At 34.6% G+C, this 20,089-nt stretch overlaps 1 protein-coding gene across 2 annotated transcripts in view; it reads right to left on the bottom strand.

Annotated features, from left to right (window-relative positions):
• The window catches only part of LOC141337500 (insulin-like growth factor 2 mRNA-binding protein 2), a 48,340-nt gene extending 29,839 nt beyond the window's left edge, over window positions 1-18,501 (bottom strand). For both annotated transcript variants that reach the window (XM_073843340.1, XM_073843341.1), the window contains exons 1-2: window positions 18,243-18,501; window positions 17,646-17,688 (exon numbers count right to left, since the gene is read on the bottom strand). The gene's annotated coding sequence lies outside the window, so the exon portion shown is untranslated. The remainder of the gene's footprint in view (window positions 1-17,645; window positions 17,689-18,242) is intronic.
• Between the last annotated feature and the right edge of the window lie 1,588 nt (window positions 18,502-20,089).

The raw sequence follows: 20,089 nt of genomic DNA, 5'->3' as shown, positions 1-20,089 counted from the left end.
AATGCGTGTGCGCTAGGGCTGCACGATATTGGGAAAAAATTACATTGCGATATATTTTTTTTCCTGCGATATATATTGCGATGTGTACAAATTCATTTATGTTCATCAGGTGTTTTGAACTGCTTAAAAATCAAATAATAATTCAAAAATAATTGGGATAATTTTGTAAGCATTTTCAAAGAATAAAAAAATGTAAAAGTATAATCAAACCCTGAAATAAAATACTTTTTAAAGCCTATTTTGGGTTGTTTCATAAACAGTTTGACTCACCTTATTCACTGTCAATTCAGGCAAATCAAGGCTCTAATATGTTATGAAATTAATAATGAATGTTGCTTTTACCCTGATGAAAGGGAACTCATTTTGAGAATGAAAAGAGGACACTTCATTATCACATTAAGGAATTAACATGAGTGACAAAATAAGTAATTTAACATTTTATTCAACAACTTCTTTTTTGAAAACAGATTAGTAAATATATTTTGTCACAAAATAAAAATAAAAAGTCAGAAGATTCTTTTTTTTAGTTTTGCATACTTTGTTTAGCCAAAGTAAAACAAGTGTTGCTCATCAGCTAACAAAAGAATACACTTTTCAACAACTCTATAAAAAAATTGGCTTCTTTCTCAGAACTGTTGCATAAAGTAAATATAAATATTCAAATACACCAATTTGGTGCTTCTGTATGCATTAATTTACTCATTGAAGCGGTTGTTGCTGCATAATATTCCACTTGTGCCTTGCATTTGTTGTACTGCTCTGGGGTGGCAATTTGAGAAAATAAGTGCGTGACGGCATAACATAAGGCTTGTCAAGCGAGCGGATCATGTTTGTAAAACCCTGCTTGGTGACCGTGTTTATTGGTACCATGTCTTTCGCAAGGTGAAATGTAATAGCATCAGTGACATCTTTCTGTCGCTTAGAGCCCTTCTCGTAAGGCGTCACACTGGCAAACGCATCCGAAATAGTTTTTTGCTTTGGACGGCAATCTGATCTGGTTTTGCATTCGTCATACAGTGCTTTGTGGTGCCGACTTAAATGGTCAAACAAATTCGTAGTGTTTCCGCGAGTTGTGGCAACAACTGCCAGGCACTCCCGACAAAGCACCTGTTTTTGGTCAGCATCATCGTTTTTGTATCCAGAATACTTCCATATGACCGACGTTGCGTTTCTTTTTGCGTCCAAATCTTCCATTTCGGCGCTTTTCTCCTGTCCCGCGCTCATTTCGTCATGCGCACCAAAGAGTATGTGCGCATACAGAGACTGCATGCATGAAGTAGGTGAAGCAATGCGTGCTTTGTAGTTTTTAAAGAACCCTTAAATGAGAGTTAATTACTTTATATTAGACAAATATAGATCCGTGAATAGAAAGTTTAGAGATATAGAAAGTAATTTTTTAAATCAGACACACATAATTTTATTTTTATTTTGCCCAGCATCGTGACTGCCGCGATGTGACTATCGCGCATGCGTACATCGCGATGACGATGCTGAAACGATGTATCGTGCAGCCCTAGTGTGCGCGTTTTACTTTTGGTTTCATTTTAACGATCTGTGCATGCATTCTACAATACAAGACATTAATTTTACAAAAACCATTTGAAAGTGTGAGGACACAAACAGGATTTTTAAAAAGCCCCAAGTGGAAATTACGCCCCTGCGTTGAGTGGAAGTCTGCCGCTGAGTTATCATTTGTGAATGTATGCTGCATTGTACAGTATACCGAGACTGAGGCGCCAGAATACTGCAGTTCAGCGGAGTGCAGTGTCAGTGACATCTCTGCTGGACACCACAAAGCGACAGTTGCAAATCATTTAACTTTGAAGCTGAGAGCAATTATACCTCGTCAAACTTTCTGCATTGAGCTTTTGAATGACCAGCACCTGCCTGGGTCTGTGCGAATTAATCTATGGTTTTATGTTCTCTTTCACACACCGATCCATCTCCCATTCTAAGTGACGTCCTTTGGCTGTTTACATTTTTATTAGGGCCGGGACTTTAACGCGTTAATTTAGATTACTTAATTACACAAAATTAACGCGTTAAATTTTTTTAACGCATTTTAATCGCACTTAATTTTGCACTGCGGAACGTTTCTCACTGGATGAGTTTCAGCGGACCGATTATACTGGAGCACCAACTAGCGTTCAGACCAAAGGAATGCGCATATCACCGCAGCACATCGAGCCTCAAGTATCACCTCAATGCTTTTACAGAAGGTCTACCTACCTATAGGGTACCTGAATTTCTGAAATGTAGGCTACTATATTTCTAAATATCCCAGTGTTTCCCCTACCATTATCTTAGGGGGGCGCGTTTACAATGTCTCCTCCAAGAAAACACGGACTGGATCGCGGACTCCATTCATAAAAACCGAATTTACTATAGCGTGGAATGCCACGTAAATTCGTCGATTTTTGGATTGATAAATCAAAAGTTCGTCTGTCACTTAATTCAAATCGCGATATGGACTAGTGTCTGTGAAAACTGAAATGCAAAAAGACCGTTTTAATATGAATCCTGCATGTCCCGTTTGCCTCTGTATGTTAGAATGGCAGAGACGCCTTTTTTTTTACTGCACGCGTGATGCTCCCGTTAATTTTTTGAATTTGCATCTCACACGAACAGATAGACTCAATCTCCAAAGCTACTGTCAGTGTCACATTTACCGTTTCATTTGAGAAAACTAGCATCATATCATACTTTACACACAGAAACTTCACGGCAACCTGTCAAAATAAAAGTACGGTTTAACATGAAACAGAACAATATTCCTATTTAAATAATTGACAAAAAACAATATATATGATAAAAAATAAATATAACAACAAGATTAACCACTTAATTGTAGAAAAAAATACTACGATTATTATTTAAATGTTAAATTATTATTATTTATTGATTTTAAAAGCAAACCTCTGTTTGTTTGCCAAAAATTAAAAAGCTTTATTTTTTCGTTTGATTAAAAATAAATGTTTATGCTTTCATTTGATTATGAGAAAAATTAAAACACAAGAATTTCTTAAAAAAAAAAAAAAAAATAGCAAAAGATTGTAAAGCCCTATTGTTCAAAATGTTAAAATAGAGAGTTTTGGGTTTATTTTTTCACTGAAATAAATGTTTTCGTTATTACACAAAGTAGGGTAAAGTACCGAGGAAAAAAGAATGGAAACCTAGGGGAAACACTGTATCCTATTGCTACACTTAATGGCAATATTGCACTGGTCTGTTGGACTTGGTTGAACAAAAATAAACAATATTTTGTTGCTTAAGTTTATGCATTCAGTCATTATTCAATGGTATACTAAAAATCCATATGAAAAAACTTACTTCTCACTGTTCTCAGGTCAAATATTTATATGCGATTAAAATGCGATTAATTAATTACAAAGCCTCTAATTAATTAGATTAATTTTTTTAATCGAGTCCCGGCCCTAATTTTTATACTTATTTTTCTGCTGATGGCCCATGCCCCCCTTGCAATACTCATGCGCCCCTCCCCCCTGGAGACAATTAGAAATATTTTTTTGCATTCCCATTTGCTCCAACATTGAAAACAAAAACCTACTGCATTCCCCATGACCCTACAGAGGATAAATGACTTGAATAATGGATGGACGGATAGTTCCTGGAGCTCAAACAGCAGAGCATGGCACTAGCAGCAATGCCTAAACCCTGGGTTAGATTCTCAGGGAATGCATGAATAGATAAAATGTATACACCTTGAATGCAAAAGTTGCTTTGGATTAAAACGTGTGCAAAATGCACGTAAAAGTCATACATTTAACTAACCTGTATATAAAAGTAGTGCATGTGCGAGTATAGATTTATGTCAGTCTTAGCTTGTGTAAACATTGTTAATAATGCATGACGTTTTTTTCTGTGTAGCATTCTGCAGTTTTTAGGAGAAAATCAATAAGACTTGACAGATATCAATAAGGACATGTAACAGAGAAGAATATTAAAACATTAATGCATCAACAAACCCTGTGAGACTTGCATAGAGATACAGAGACAACTGTGAGAGAGAGAAAGGAATAACAGAGGAGGCTGTAATCACTGGAAAAAAAGACCTCTAAATCAGTACTACACCAGTAAAAATGTCAGAACTAATTGGTGTATCATACAGTAGATAAAGACAAAAAACAAAATTAAAGACAACACAAATCCTTCTACAGCATTTTCACAGTAGCCTACTGAGCAGAGACCCCCTTTTGGGCACTAGAATTTTTGCTAAATGTCATATGCGCCTCCCCCCATGGATGCCCTGCCAATTATATCTCGCTTGGAATGCATTCAAGATGTATGTGATGCATAAGGACTCACGTCCATATTTCAATACGTGAGAGGCATACTTGCTGCATAAATATATTGAACATGCCTGATTTGCATATGTATGAGTTTCCCCCTCCCTCTCTGTCTCATTAAAAACAAGACAGAGAAGAGAAAAACTCTAGTCTAAACCAAACAAGACTTTCTGTATGACACAAGAGAACGACTACTGATACCTGAACTACCGGTCAAAAGTTTGAAATCACTACGGTTTTTTAATGTTTCTGAAAGAAACGTCTCTTTTGTTTACCAAGGCTGTATTTATCTGATCAAAAACAAAGCAAAAACAGTAACATTGTCTGAAATGCAAATGTATTGTAAAATGTAACTTATTTCTGTGATGCAAAGCTTAATTTTCAGCAGCCATTACTCAAGTCACACAATCCTTCAGAAATGATTCTAATACTCTGATATGCTGCCCAAGAAACAATTATTATTATTATCAATGTTGAAAACAGTTGTGCTACTTTATACTTCTGTGGAAACCATGATACGTTTTTTATTTTGAGGATTCTTTCATGATTAGAAAGTTCAAAAGAACAGCATTTAAAACGTATACTGATAAACGCTTCTTGAGCAGCAAATCAGCATATTAGAAGGATTTCTAATCATGAAGGATCATGTGACACTAAAGACTGGAGTAATTTCTGCTGGAAATCTGCTTTGCGTCAGAGGAATAAATTCCATTTTAAAACACATAAAACATTAAAGGATTTTTTGACTGGTACAGTAGTGAATATGATACCTTTTTCCAACTTGGAGTGGATGGTCCAGTGATCATGAAGACTGACAGGACAAAATAGTTTTAGAAAGTGCTGTCATTAGAGAAAAGTGTTTATCCAACAACTCCTGTTGTCTTTTCTAATTGAATTAGTTTTGCCTCTGAACCACAAAAGAGGTGTTACTGAGTTCTAGATCTTCACAGATTTGGTCCGAAGCAGCTTCTCGTTCATTACAGACCAGACACCAAGATTCCTCTTTAGACGTGAAAAAAAAGTTTCACAAGTTGTGACGTTAACGCTCTGTGTTCCAGACTCTTGCTTCGTCAGAGCCCACGTAAAACAACAATTCATGCCTGGTGTATTCCCTCAACAGGATACAACGTGGCTGGAGTTTGAGCCAAGCAGCGCTCTACACGTCATTCTTTAATCTGAGGGGATTGGGATTATTAGACACAGGCGAGGCCTTTATTAAGTGTGGTTACACCCCCTGCCCCCAAACACAAGCACACATACACAAACCCAGCTCACTCCAATCCTCCTGAAGGGGTTGAAAAGAGGCAATCCAGCACGTACGCTATCCATAGGCAATGTCAAATATACAATACAAATGCATGTTTTATGCAGAAAAATTCTATGATGATGTGTGTGTCAGTGTTTGCCGCAATGGATACAATTAGACAGTAATTAACAATCCGCTGCAATGTTGTAATAATATTAGTATTGCATATAAATCTAACCTGGCCATCAGATCACTGACTATCACGTGATTCACAAGAGGCTGAAGAAGCATTATCTTCATCACAACCTGATCCTCATCCTCTGACCTAGTGTGTGTGTGTGTGTGTGTGTGTGTGTGTGTGTGTGTGTGTGTGTGTGTGTGTGTGTGTGTGTGTGTGTGTGTGTGTGCGCGCATCCATATCCTATAGCTCAGCATCTAAAGAGCTGACCTAGTGTTTGTATGTGTGTGTGTGACCATATTTCCTAAAGATATCTGTTTTTGCAAACAATATTACTTTGGTAATATATTTAATAGGGCTGTCAGTTTAACATGTTAACTTAAATAATTAGTTATGAGAAATAATGCGATTAAAATATTTTAAACGCAGTTAACGCACTGGCCCCACCCCCAGACCTGTAGGTCATCTTACATTTCATACAACTGACTGATGGCAAATAGGATGCAGTGTAAGAACTCCAAAAATATAGTTATGCTCCTAAAATTCAAGATATTGGGCTAAAATGTCCCTGTATGAGTTTTTGCCTCATATTTGTATATGATAAGGGATCCTTGTTGTAAAAAAAAAACAGCTAAACCAGCCTAAGCTGGTTGGCTGGTTTAAGTTGGTCATCCAGGCTGGTCAGTAGGCTGATTTTAGAGGGGTTTTGGCCACTTCTTTAGCTGGTCTTTGAGACCACTGCTGGGAGAGTCTGTGAGCAACACATCGTTGTTTAGTTTGAATCAGCATTTTGAACGAATCCAATTGTTCAATAGCCTATTCATAAACTAAGCCTTGTATAAATGTCATATACAACACAAGCAATCGGTGACGGTGATGTATTTTTAAAGGAAGATTGATTGATGGAAGATTATGAACAAAGTTTGACTTGAGCTCAAACTAGAAAGCAAGACTTGAGGGTGTGTAAGAGATTCAGTTTACTTCCAGAATAAAAATGTCCTGATCATTTGCTCACCCCCATGTCATCCAAGATGTTCAAGTCTTTCTTCATTTGAAAAGAAATTAAGGCTTTCGAGGAAAACATTCCAGGATATTTCTCCATATAGTGGACTTTAATGGTGTTCGACAAATTTAAGGTCCAAATTGCAGTTTCAATGCAGCTTTAAAAGGCTCTACAAGACCCAGCTGAGGAATAAGGGTCTTATCTAGAAAAATGATTTGTAATTTTCACAGATGAAGAACTAACCACGTATGATTTTTCTAAAGTGATTATGTATGCCTGAAGATGCATTGCAAAGGTAGTGCAAGACAAGCATTTGTGGTTATATAAGTATACACAATTTTAATTTTAGCTACACAAGACCCTTATTTCTCAGTTAGGATTGTGTAAAGGCCATTAAAGCTGCATTAAAGCTGCAATTTGGACACTCAACCCACTGGTTCTCATTGAAGTCCACTATATGGAAAAAAAATTCTGGAATGTTTTCCTCAAAAACCTAAATTTTATTTTGACTGAAGAATGAAAGACATGAACATCTTGGATGACATGGGGGTAAGTAAATTACCAGGACATTTTCATTTTCAAATCAGTTTGTGAATTAATGAGTTACTGTAGGTTTCATTAGTTTATTTTAAACAATAACTTAGTTCACTTCCAGAACAAAGCATTTAAACTGCATTTTGAAACTCACGGACACCATAGAAGTTCACTTTATTGAAAAAACTGAGATGTTTTCCTCAAAAAACTATTTCTTTATGACTGAAGAAAGAAAGACATGAACATCTCGGATGACAAGGGGGTGAGTACATTATCTGTAAAATTTTGTTCTGGTTGTGAACTAATCTTTTTATCATTTTGAGCAAATTATTTTAGTCAAATTTAGTTTTGTCAAAAGCTTGTGTTTCGAAATACAAAAATACAATTTACACTGTACAGGTACAGTATGTGTGTTCATGAGTACAGCTAATGAAGACAATACAACAGAGCATTGTGTTCACATTTTTTTCTGATCACATTCAAGCCAAAAAAATACAATATCATTTGTTATTCCATTGTCGATTCAGAATGCCAGAGTAAAACCACTTTGATTGTGTCACAGTATCAGAACAAGTTACAGACAGGCAGGCACAAAGGTTTGCATTCCAGAACAGCATACAAATGCACATGCATGCAAATATGGTAAGACTTAATTTTCAAAACCACAATGCAGAGATGAGACAGCTGGGAATGGTGAACTGGTTCTTGTTAAGAAAATACCAGAAATTGTTAGTAATACTAGAAGCAAATGATTCTCGTGACAGTAAGATCTGTTTCTGAATATCTGTATTGTTCCATCAATACAAACGGAACAGTAAAATACTATGCGGAAATAGTTTTCAAGACTGCTATTCAGCAGTAATGCAGTAGCGCGACTAAATCTTCAGTTTTACAATAAAAGATCAAAAATTCTAATATCTATTGCAATGTCCCGCATGCTTTAAAAAACATACAATCTGTACAGTCTAATTTGTGAACAATAACTGCAGGACAAGTGCAAAACAACATATAAAATGTAATACAGCTATAATGCTCACACTTTATATACAAAGTAGCCATATTAATACATCAATGGAAGGATACTTTAATGCTTAAATAAAAAAAAATACATACATAGTCACCCACACAGCGAAGTTGTCCAGCACTGATATCACCATTATCAATTTTAGGGAGTGGTTAATATCACTAAAGCATAGCCTCCACCTTTCTATGTCAACTCTGAAATACTGGTAGCACAATGGACCTTGTTACTTAGTGTCCTTGTCACAAGGTAACTGATCAGTAGGTAACTGACCTGCAAATTTACACCTCCATGCACAGGTGAATTTAAACACAAATAAAACATTGCAAAATGTGATTAATTAAATGCTTCAAGAGCCAAGATTTAATTGCTGTTCATGACTAACTTCATGACATGCAAGTCATCATTTTCATCACACAACGGTTATTGTGTAATGTGTGCTCAAGGCATGTCAGTCAGAGTAAATACTGACTGGTTGTTCGTAGACAACTGCAGTGAAATACACAATTATGTGATACACACTGCCAGTCAAAAATATGGGATCAGTAGGATTTTTTATATGTTTTAAAGAAGTTTCTTACGCTCATCAAGGCTGCATTTATTTGATCAAAAATACAGAAAAGAATAATATTGTGAAATATTATTACAATGTAAAATAACAGTCTTATATTTTAATATACATTTAAAATCTAATTTATTTCTGTGATCAAAGCTAAATTTTTCAGCATCATTACAGTAGCGTCACATGATGCTTCAGAAATCATTCTAATATGCTGATTTATTATTAGAATTATCTACGTTGGCAACTGTTATGCCACCAAAGATGGTTTCGAACATTTATTTAAAATAGAAAAATTTTCTGACAATATACACTACTGTTCAAAAGGTCAGTACATTTGTATTCTTTCTTTTTATGAAAGAAACTATTACTTTTATTAATCAAGGATGTGTTAAATTGATTTAAAAAAAAAAAAAGCAATAGCAAAGACTTATATTATAAATAAATGCTGTTCTTTAAAAAATTTTATTCATCCAACAATCCTGAAAAAAGTTCAAAGGTTCCAAAACCATATTTGGTGGCATAACTGTTGCCATCGTAGATAATTCTAATAATAAATCAGATAGATAATAAATTCAGAAATCATTCGAATGATTTCTGAAGGATCATGTGACAGTGAAAACCGTAGTAATGGCTGATGAAAATTCAGCTTTGCATCACAGGAAAAAAAAAATATTTTAATGTATATTAGAAACCATTATATTATATTGTATACTGTTTTTTTCTGTATTGACCAAATAAATGCCCTCTTGATGAGTGTAAAAGACTTCTGTAAAAAACTTTACAACACTTACTGATCACAAACTTTTGAACGTCAGTTTACGTATTTGTGTTATATTTGGCTTAAAATTTTTTTAAAAGCTCTCTCAAAACATATTTATACACATACATTTACATATTTCTTGAACACATGCCTTTAAACATTTACACATTCTCATTGCTATTTCATTTGCTTATTTCTTTGTTTGTTTGTTTGTCCTGAGCAGTTAAACTGCTTACTGCTTACAGAAAAATCCTTCAGGTCCTGACATCCACCTTTTCACACATCCATAACATTCACTGACACTCAAGAAGAATACAAGGCATTAAAGGATATTTTTGATAAAAGGTAGTAAGGACACAAAAACAATGACTTTATTCAAGGATTTCTTCTCTTCTGGGTTAGTTTGCCGCCATTTACGAGAATTCCATGACACAATTACCCTGGAAATCCAGAAGTCTCGCGAGAGCACAATTTGAATTGTCTCTGCAAGACACTCTGGCATCGAGCAATGATGCAGGTTACTGCAATACGTAAGCAATTGTGGGAACCAATCAAATCGGTGTATCTGATGTAGGCGGGCCAGAGGCGAGCTAAACTGATGATGACAGCACTGCGACGTCCGAATCATGTAGTAAACTTTGAAAGATCGCTGTCGCTACAGATGAACACCAGTTGTTTGAAACGGCTTTGGCCGCTACCGCTACAATGAACGAGTTAGACTTGGCTTTCCATATAAAAGAGGAACAGAAACCCGAAAACTCGAATCGTTCCTCTGCAAGAAGGACGTTTTTGCTGTTTTGCCGACTGGATACGGCAAGAGTTTAATCTATCAGTTCACGAGTTCAGCTTACATATAATTAGCCGGAGAATAGTAGTGCATGTTTGGCGTGCTGTCCGGTGAAGGGCTCCGAGCTCGGGAGTGGCCCGAACCCAGAGTACGTTATCCCCCAATAGGAGTAGCGAGAACTCGGAGTGATGAGATGGGTTGGTGGAGGTTTACTGATAAACCATCGAGTGAATTGAGGTGAGTCAACTGTATTTAAACCTATGGCGCTGATTGACTTGTGATGTTTACGCTAAGCATCTGACGCGCTTCTCCCGAACTTTGTTAATGAAACATCATTTAGCTCTGCTGGTAGCTAAGCGTGTATTGTTGTGATTGGTCGTGGCGTTATCCAATTGCGTGCAGTTAGAGTTTCAAATGCATGCTCGAGTTAGGCAGTTTTCATTGCTCGATCCCAGACCCATAATCTTAATAGATTAGGGTCTGGATTTTTCCAGGCTATGACACAATGACATGAGGGTGAACAATTAATGACAGAATTTTCATTTTTGGGTAAACTATCCCTTTAAGAGTAACTGATTAAACCGTATGATGTGTATTTTATTAAAATACTAGTAGTTTTAGCAGTTTGTTTGGATAAAGCTATAATTTAATACTCAGCTCTTCAATGTGAGTCTTAAACATGCTACCTAACCTGTTGAACAGTCGACACCCATCAGCAAAAAGGGAGTGTTCCTCTCACTTTGCTTTCATGTCACGTCATTATTTCTGCTTCCTAACCTTTCTCTCAGTACTTATAGATCACAATTTTCCCAGTAAATTCCCTCTCCTGTGAGCTGGTCTCAGTGGGCTATTGTGTTGCTAGACTCACACACTCCATCCATAACAAAAGCCCAGCCGACCTGCCTATACCTCCACACTCTCCAGCTATGGGGTTTCCATGGCAACTCCTGCACCATCCCCAAGTCATCAGCTTTGCCTCAGCTTGGGTACAGTATGGGGGCAAAAGCACTAAATGCACTGCCATGCACAATATCCAGAATCCTCCACGAGAGGTGCTAATGGATGTGGGCAATGAGAAGAGACACAGAGAAAGGATGAATGGAGATGGGTTTTATCCGTGTAATCTCTTAATACCGCTTTACTCCCTCTACTGGTGTAATAGAGTTCAGATACTGTCCTCTTTGTCCAGGCAAATCACAATTACTGGCAATGCAATGACACAAGTCACCTTGAATTGCATTTAACTTCCATATTGCTATGTTTTTTAAATGACACAGGCTATTCAACAAAAAAAACATACATAGTCTACTACATGTCTTTTGTCGTCTGATTAATAATTGATACTTTATGAAGTAAAAGCCGTTTTGCATTGACCAATTTGGTGTTTTTTCTGATGGCATGAATGACAGTTTTCAAGTAGCAGTCTATGGAAGCCATGCATAAAAAGGTAAATTTAAGGTTAAATTTCAAAATTCTGACTTTATTCCCACAATTCCGCGATTGTATCTCACAATTCTGATAAGAACAATCAACTCGTCATTCTCTTTTCTGCTCGGCTCAGAATGATGAGTTTATATCCCACATTTCTGGCTTTTTTTCCCCTCAGAATTGACAAACTCGCTTTTGCAGAGTTAAATCGAGTTATAAAGTCAGAACTAGTAGATTTAAACTTGCATTTGTGAGAAAAAAAAAGTCAAAATTGTGAGATGAAATAGGTAAATGTTATGTAAAATGTTACAGGTTTAAGTAGTGTTGTAAAATCATGCTGTAACTGTAGTACAATATGTCCCCTATGAACTACATATGTGAATATTATGTAGACCTATTGTTTAAATAAAATTTATGCTTTAAAAGTAGAGTAATCATTGCAGTTTCATCCATAGTCTGTCCATTTGAATGTCTGCGTTTAGCTTCAAATGGCATCTTTGATGACAGTATTCTATAAAAAAAATACTTGCATTCCGATTCTAACATCCAAAGCACAACAATACATTTTTTTCTCTTATTCCATGGATTTTACCTATTTCCCTCCACTTGATACATCTATGCCATTTTGGTCTAGAATTCGGTATTGTTAGTAATATTTCAAGATGAACACTTACTGGACTGAAACAGCTTACAGTAGGTTTACTTGATTACACATACTTTTTTGCTTTTTTCGAAAAATCATGTTTAGATGTATCAAATATGATTTTTCAATCATTATTGTATTGCCCTGCATTATGTTTTAATCATAAAACTAGGCATTTAAATATCATCTTACGAAGACATAATTTAGGGATAATTTGGGGAGATATAGAATGACAACTGATATTTATATAATTTCATATAAATCTATTATAATTTATACTTTATATAAATGATCTGTTATACTGTTATAAACATCTCATTAATTACCATTACAAGCTATCAGAATTTCATCTTACTTTTGCCATATCTGCACCAGCATCTGCACCAAATTGCAGTTTGCACATAAATAAAATGTGCAACATTTTTTTCCCCCATATTGCATGAACCCCAGATTCTCCTTTATCATACTATATGATATATATCAAATATGACACTCAACAAAAAACACATATGTAACCCTGGCCACAAAACTAGTTGCACAGGTATATTTGTAGCAATAACCAACGCACTGTATGGGTCAAAGTTATTGATTTTTTCTTTAATGCCAAAAATCATTAGGATATTAAGTAAAGATCATGTTTTATGAAGATAGTTTGTAAATTTCCTGCCATAAATATTTCACAACTTAATTTTTGATTAGTAATATGCATTGCTAGAAAATTCATGTGGACAACTTTAAAGGCGATTTTCTCAATATTTAGATTTTTTGCACCCTCAGATTCCAGATTTTGAAATACATATATACATTTATTTATATATATATATATATATATATATATATATATATATATATATATATATAGCTTATTTATTCAAACGATGTATAAATCTCAATTTTAAAAAGAACCCTTATGACTGGTTTTGTGGTACAGGGTTACATATGCAATCTATTTTTTAAGATTTTCTTTTATATTTTTACTATTATTTCAAGTCAGGCTTTACATTACAAGACAGTTATCTGTAATTTACAGGATTGTGAAAATTGTGCACTACCTACAGTACCAGAAGGATGAATGCAAGTTTGCTAAAACCATGCCTAAATTGCTATTAGTAATTGACATCAGCAGCAGAGCTGGGTATACAAATTTGATTCAAATTCAAAAGAACTTGAAGCATTTGATTATCATTCATTTGGGTATATTTCAGTTATAATGTTCATTTTGCTTACATATAAAGGAAATTCCCTCTCTGCTAATTCTGAAAGTTAAACAGAGCAGTGTTTCAGACTACTACAAATCGGTAAAGTGTCTCAAGAGTCTTTCTTCAGGCTTTCGTCATGTTTCGATTCACTAAAAAGAACCGGCTAATAGGAGAGCATACAGATTCAGCAGCGAGGGACAGCCACATCATTGAAGCAAGTGGGAAACAGGCAATCTTTAAACTTTGTACATTACAAAAATGATGATGAGTGAGTCAGTTTAGCAGTACGCAGTGATGGGAAGTGCTGAACGACGCTTTTTCACACGCCAACTGAAAGCAGTCAGAGTAATAGATCAATCTTGGGATTCTAAGAATCCTGAGGAGTGTTCACATGAATAACTACTCTGAAAATTGATATTTTCACCCAGCCCTAATTAACTGAAAATAAAAACTGTTGCAGAGGAAGGACAAGTTATTACACGTAAAAGAAATTGTAAATGAATTGATCTAAATAAGACAAGAAACATGAATACAGTTTTCATGTTGCCTGTAAAACCTTATTCAGATCCCCACATCCAGGCATTTTCTTACTCTGTATTTGTAACACACTCATCTGCTGTTCTAATCATGATTCCTACAAAACATTCAACATGTGTTCTGTGACAGGATTCCTGTGCATCAGTGACACAGGGTGACAGAACCCAAGTCCTGTTCACAGTGTGGCATCTGATCTGCTCGGCTCTGATTACAAACGCGCGTACACACACACACAAGCCGATTGGCTTGGCCCACTTCCACCGACTGTAGTAGCACTGTCTTCGTACTACCGTATCTCTCTATGCAGTTTCAATAAAAAGGAATGCCGAAAAAGCACTTGAGCACAAACACAAACAATATCCCTCCTCAGAAACATATGTTTTTTTCAGGAACTCTTTTTAATTTTATATTTAAGCTGTCAAAAAGTATAAAAAGAATTGGTCACTGTTTTTTCAACTTGGTCCACATAACAAACAAAATGATTTTAGATTTTTAAAAAAAACTATTTGATGCACAAATGAACACATCTGTTGAATTACAGCATTTAAGTACAAAAAGCTCTAAGAATTGAGATTTGTAATAAACATTTTTTTAAACAGCTTCACGAAAATAATAAGACTACACTAAAATACATATTTCTTTATCAACATTTATGGGTCACTATATCTGTGAAGCTGTAAATTATAATTTAAATTACATTTTAATTTTCTGTTACCTTATATCCTTCTGCTCCCTTATCTGTTCCCCTAAATTTAATTGAAAATAAACAGATTCTGTCTAATGCTGATAGCACTCACTCTCAAAGCTGTTAAAATATTGTCTTTGATTTTGACAAAATTACTATTTGTAAACGCATCATAAATCTACAAATAAAAAAGTCCTGTGTCTCTTAATTTTAATCTTAAAGATTCAAAATCTTTTGAAAAGATTCAAAATGACTCCACTATCAAACACAAACACGCTTCAGAAAACACTGCAGTATTTGTATTACATGTGAACATTCAGGACAAATAACACATGAACAACAAATATATAACTTATAAATCAACAGCTGACGGATACAAGCACTGGTTTTGTAAATGTTTTTGTAATGCTGAGTTAGGGCAGTGCAACGCAGCCGAGGTTGTATAAATGATTTTCAAAATCATTACAGAGATTGTAATAATTACAATCATTACAAAAAGTGATGACCTGCAATTGCTGACAGCTATTTCTACTTGATTTAACCTATAAAATTTAGTTTTGTTAGTATAAATTCCTGTATTTAGGTTGATTCAGTAATTATACATATTTTTCTGCTTGACCAAAACAAGTTTATATAGATGTTACCATTTTATTTTTTTGTTTTTATTCCCATTTTAATCTAGTTTGCTGTCTGATATCGGATGTGTTTCCCAACTAGAATATTTAAATCATTATTTCAAAACAGTTATTTTCTTCAAGTACTTACATTGTAGAATAAACCTGTTTGAAAAGTAAAGAACATAATTATCAAACACATAAATTTGATAATTCTGTAAATCAAACAAAACAATCAAACAAAAAACAAACAAAACAGAACTTTTATATAGTTTATTAAATGTAATAATGATCATTGAAATACTATCACTTGAAAAGTTAAGTGGCTTCTTTATGATTAAAAAATACTGACATTACTTTCTGGTTGAGTTTCGATTCACTGTTTGTGTATAATAATTATAAAAACATTATAATTATTGTGTATAATAATATAATAATAAGCTTGTATAATATGTATTGCATAGCAAAAGTAACAAACTAATTTAAAATTCATTTAAAAACAGCCACATAGCTGCAACCAAACATGGACCACAATATGTACAACAATGCAACCTATACAAATTACTCAGCTACAAAAGGTAAGTGTACATATGTGCATAGTACATAGTGGATTTTGATCATGTTATTTTCCCCGCATCCCAACTCAGATGACACCTCTATTAATATAATCTAATGATTACATGGTGTGCTCTTCATGAGCAAAAAACAATCTGAATCGAATATTTCCTTCTCACCCTGATGGACTGCTTTAATCTAGAACTTGTCAAGTTTCATCTGGATGTTCTCAGAATGATTTTCATTTACATATAATTACTTCCAAAAACATTTCGATCACCCTGTCTGTGTAGGGTTTGCACTTTAGACTAAAGCAGAGTGGTCAATGAATATAGGTTGTTTGTAGATTCAAAATTTGCCATTTCATCTCCACCACTCATAAATATGTACACTAAACAGTAACATCCATATCTAATGGTTTTATTTACTCAAAAATACTATAATATACCATCACTGAACCAACCTATTAATTTATACCAACAAAACTAATTTTTAAGGGTTTCTATTTTGTATCAAGGAGAAACAGCTTTTTAATTTAACAATCGTAGGTTACTACTTCTTTACAATGTAGTTACATACTTGCTAAAAAGCTTTCTTAAAAAAAATCATCTGTGTAGAAACACAAATGCTAAAAACTAAAGGGTGGCTGCATAGGAGGAATGTAAAGCTGGTCACGTGGTTGTGCTCTATGTAGCTAACTATGCAGTGACCTCTAACTGCTATTCAAGCACTTTTGCATTTGAACATATTCTATCTAATTTACATTAGCTGTAAACAAAAACTTTTTTTTTATTCACTGTAATACTCTTTTTTTTAAAAGAGACGTACTAAATAAAATATTGCATTTAGAGAAACACACAGGCCTACACAAAGCAGATCAAGTCTATAGTTTATAGACTTTTCCATAAACTAGAACATTTCTTAGATACACGTTCTGATATACTAAGAGTGGGTAAACAAGGCACTTAATTATAATACGAATGATTAAAAAGAATTAAAAATAACTTTAAAAATCTATTACTGCAAGGTAACGTTTCAAACCAGTAGGTATTTCACTAAGCTGCTTGGGCTATTCCAACAAGACGAAAGTTACAAACATAAACACGTAAATACAAATTAAACACAGAAATTGAGTGACTTTATGCTAAGTGTATGCTACAGGAACATACGTAATCCACACAACATGGTGTTGTGTTCAGACCTGACTCTTCGCTTGTGTGTGTGCAGTTCTGACACAATGGACAAAAGCACTCGAACTAAACAGGAAGTTTGACTTTGTGGCATTTTAACAACCTTTGTCAAGCCCTGTGTTATTAAAATAACACATAGCATAGCCTGTAGATGCAATGTCTACGGTATTACTATGCTAATTCGTTAAGGCCGAATATTGTTTTTTCCCTAACTGAAAAAATAATGTTATTTCATATTATTTGATCGATTTAGCAAAACAACATTTCCCGTTACATAATAACAACTTTGGATATAAACAAGTGCGAGGCCCACACGATCATTCAAACAACTCTAAAACCACAGTGGGACCGACAAGCAAGCAATTATCCAGTCAAATGTGACAGCAGAAAATGTACCTTAAGTTTCTGGGAAGCCTTCAACACCTTCCTGTGCAATTCACTGAGAAAACAGGAGAAAAGACAACTTAACAGTCGTAAAAAGGCCAGGAACATACATTTAGTTATATATTTCCCAACGTCGAAATGTCAAGCGTGGTTTGCAATATTCCATACACGTCTAGCTCAAATGATAAAAATATGGTTTATGCTTACCAAATATTAAAAATAAAGGTTACAAAATGACCATCAGCAATACTGGATTGTAGGCTATAAGTTTGGAAAACAAGCGCAAAATAAACAAGGGTGCCAACCTAAACAAAACTGTTCCCTCCCACTTTAACTGGCTCATCTGGACGTCTTTACATTAAAGTAGACCTTAAACGGTGGGTTACTTATTCAAGTGACTTACTATTGATAGCCTGTTGATATGCGAAATTAAATTGAATGTATTCATATACTTGGGCTACGTTAACTGAAAGGATCCATGCAATCACACACCCCTCACCCTGAACTATATTATCATCTCTTTTCTTCAACCCTATTGACCCTAATCACAATCCACCTCGTAGAAACATACTCAGATGTTGAACCAACTTGGCAAATGCATAAACATACCGTTTCGTCTTGTGAAGCCTTTCAAATAAATTCACCAAGATATTACAGAAAATTGATTCTGCGGGAAATCCGTGAAACGCACCACCCGGCGGAAATATCCGAACTGCATCTTATGATGAAAAATAAACCAATTCCTCGTGGACGTGGAACACTGAAAAGCATAGAAAGAACTTGTTCGCTTATATATTCACGTGGTTAATAAGGTTTTCGTGTCGTTTCGCTGTAGTAGAGGAGTGGCTGTCTTCCCGATGGTACATGGAGCCTGTCCAATCAGAACTATTGTCCTTCTTCACCGTGGTTTACTTCATAGCGCCTCTCATATTTTACTATAGTCTAGATGAAACTGAAACTCTTAGCAAGAGCAATGTAATCAACCAGAAGTGCTTTTGATTTAATATTTTAAATGAAACTCTTAAAGCTTTTTAAAAGTAGGTTTATAGGCTATAAGAAAAAGACACCTTGTGACACAATACAGAAATCTAGAATATCTAAAATAGCCCACTGTGCCAAAAAAGTGTCTCAAGTTTCTTGAGCATCATATCAGCAGTTAATAGTAATGACTACAATTTTATTTTAAAATACATATAAATAATTACATAGATTTGGCAGTTATTTTTCAAAGTGCACCCTCCATTTCTCTTATATTGTTTAAAAAAAAACTGTACATGACTGTACAAATTGTACAAGTCCCAATGGCATGGTGGAAAACATGAAGCGTTGGTAAGAGGAAGCTGCCAAATGTGCTGAAGTTCGTCTATGCTTTTTTTTTTTTTTTTTTTTTTTCATTTTTCTGACCACAAATAGGTTTAGCAGCCATTGAAACGTTATAAAAAATGTTAATATGAATTTACAGCTTATTAGAGGCTTGTTCTCACTCACAGTGACTTTTAAAACAAAAAGGTCTTATTAGAATTATATTACAGGTGTTTACTATTGTGTCACAGTGAACAGGAACAGGAAATATTCTAATATGTATTATTCTGGTGTTGTGGTTTAGAAGCAGAGTGATTAGCTGTCTGTGTGCATTACATTAATCTCTTGTGTATTAATAGATTAATGAACTGGTAACAAATTATTTAATTGCATTTTACTATAATTTGCTGCTTTACTTTGCTGTAGTTTTATGACAGAAAATGACCTAATCAGTCTAATCAAAATCTTGAACAATTCTGGCAACATTTTACAGTGCTGGTAGGGCTATTTAAATTGACTAACTGAGATTAAATCTTCTCCTGAGAGTATAAAATATTTATAAAATATTCACATCAGCTTGTATTAAAATCTCAGACTATTAGTACATGCATTTTCATCATTATATAGCAATGCCTCACAAAGTTGTGGATATATGTGTATATGTGTGTAACTACGAATTAAACAAAGCTGCATATGTATTCAGTAAAAGGCGTTGTAATCATCCCATAACATTAAATTATGTTTGGTTTGAGTGAAACTGCATTACATCAGTTGGTGTACTTACGATACCTATTGCCCCCTAGTGGTTTGTTCCGTACGTACAGCTTACGAAATATGTAATTGTTCAGAAATATTAATATTTCTCTCTTTTGCTTTATTGAATGCTTGCGTAGAACCTGATGATGATGTTAACGCGATTTTAGCATTTTTAAAAGAACATCTTTTGTACTTCAGTAGAAAAAAAAAGAAAAGAAAAAGAAAAACTCAAAAATAAAAAGGTATTAACATGGCGAGCAAAAAAAAGTTAAACTGTGAGGAGACAAAAATAAACAAGAAACCAGTACATGTACATATATACAATGGTAGTAAGGAGGAGACTTACGCCTGTAATGAAAAAACACGATCACACTTTGTAATGAATATGTGATAAATAG

This window comes from Garra rufa, chromosome 6, assembly GCF_049309525.1.
Source record: "Garra rufa chromosome 6, GarRuf1.0, whole genome shotgun sequence".
Classification (NCBI taxonomy): Eukaryota; Metazoa; Chordata; class Actinopteri; order Cypriniformes; family Cyprinidae; genus Garra; species Garra rufa.
Note: the sequence above shows the minus strand (reverse complement) of the source record. Positions and strands in the feature narration are given on the sequence as shown.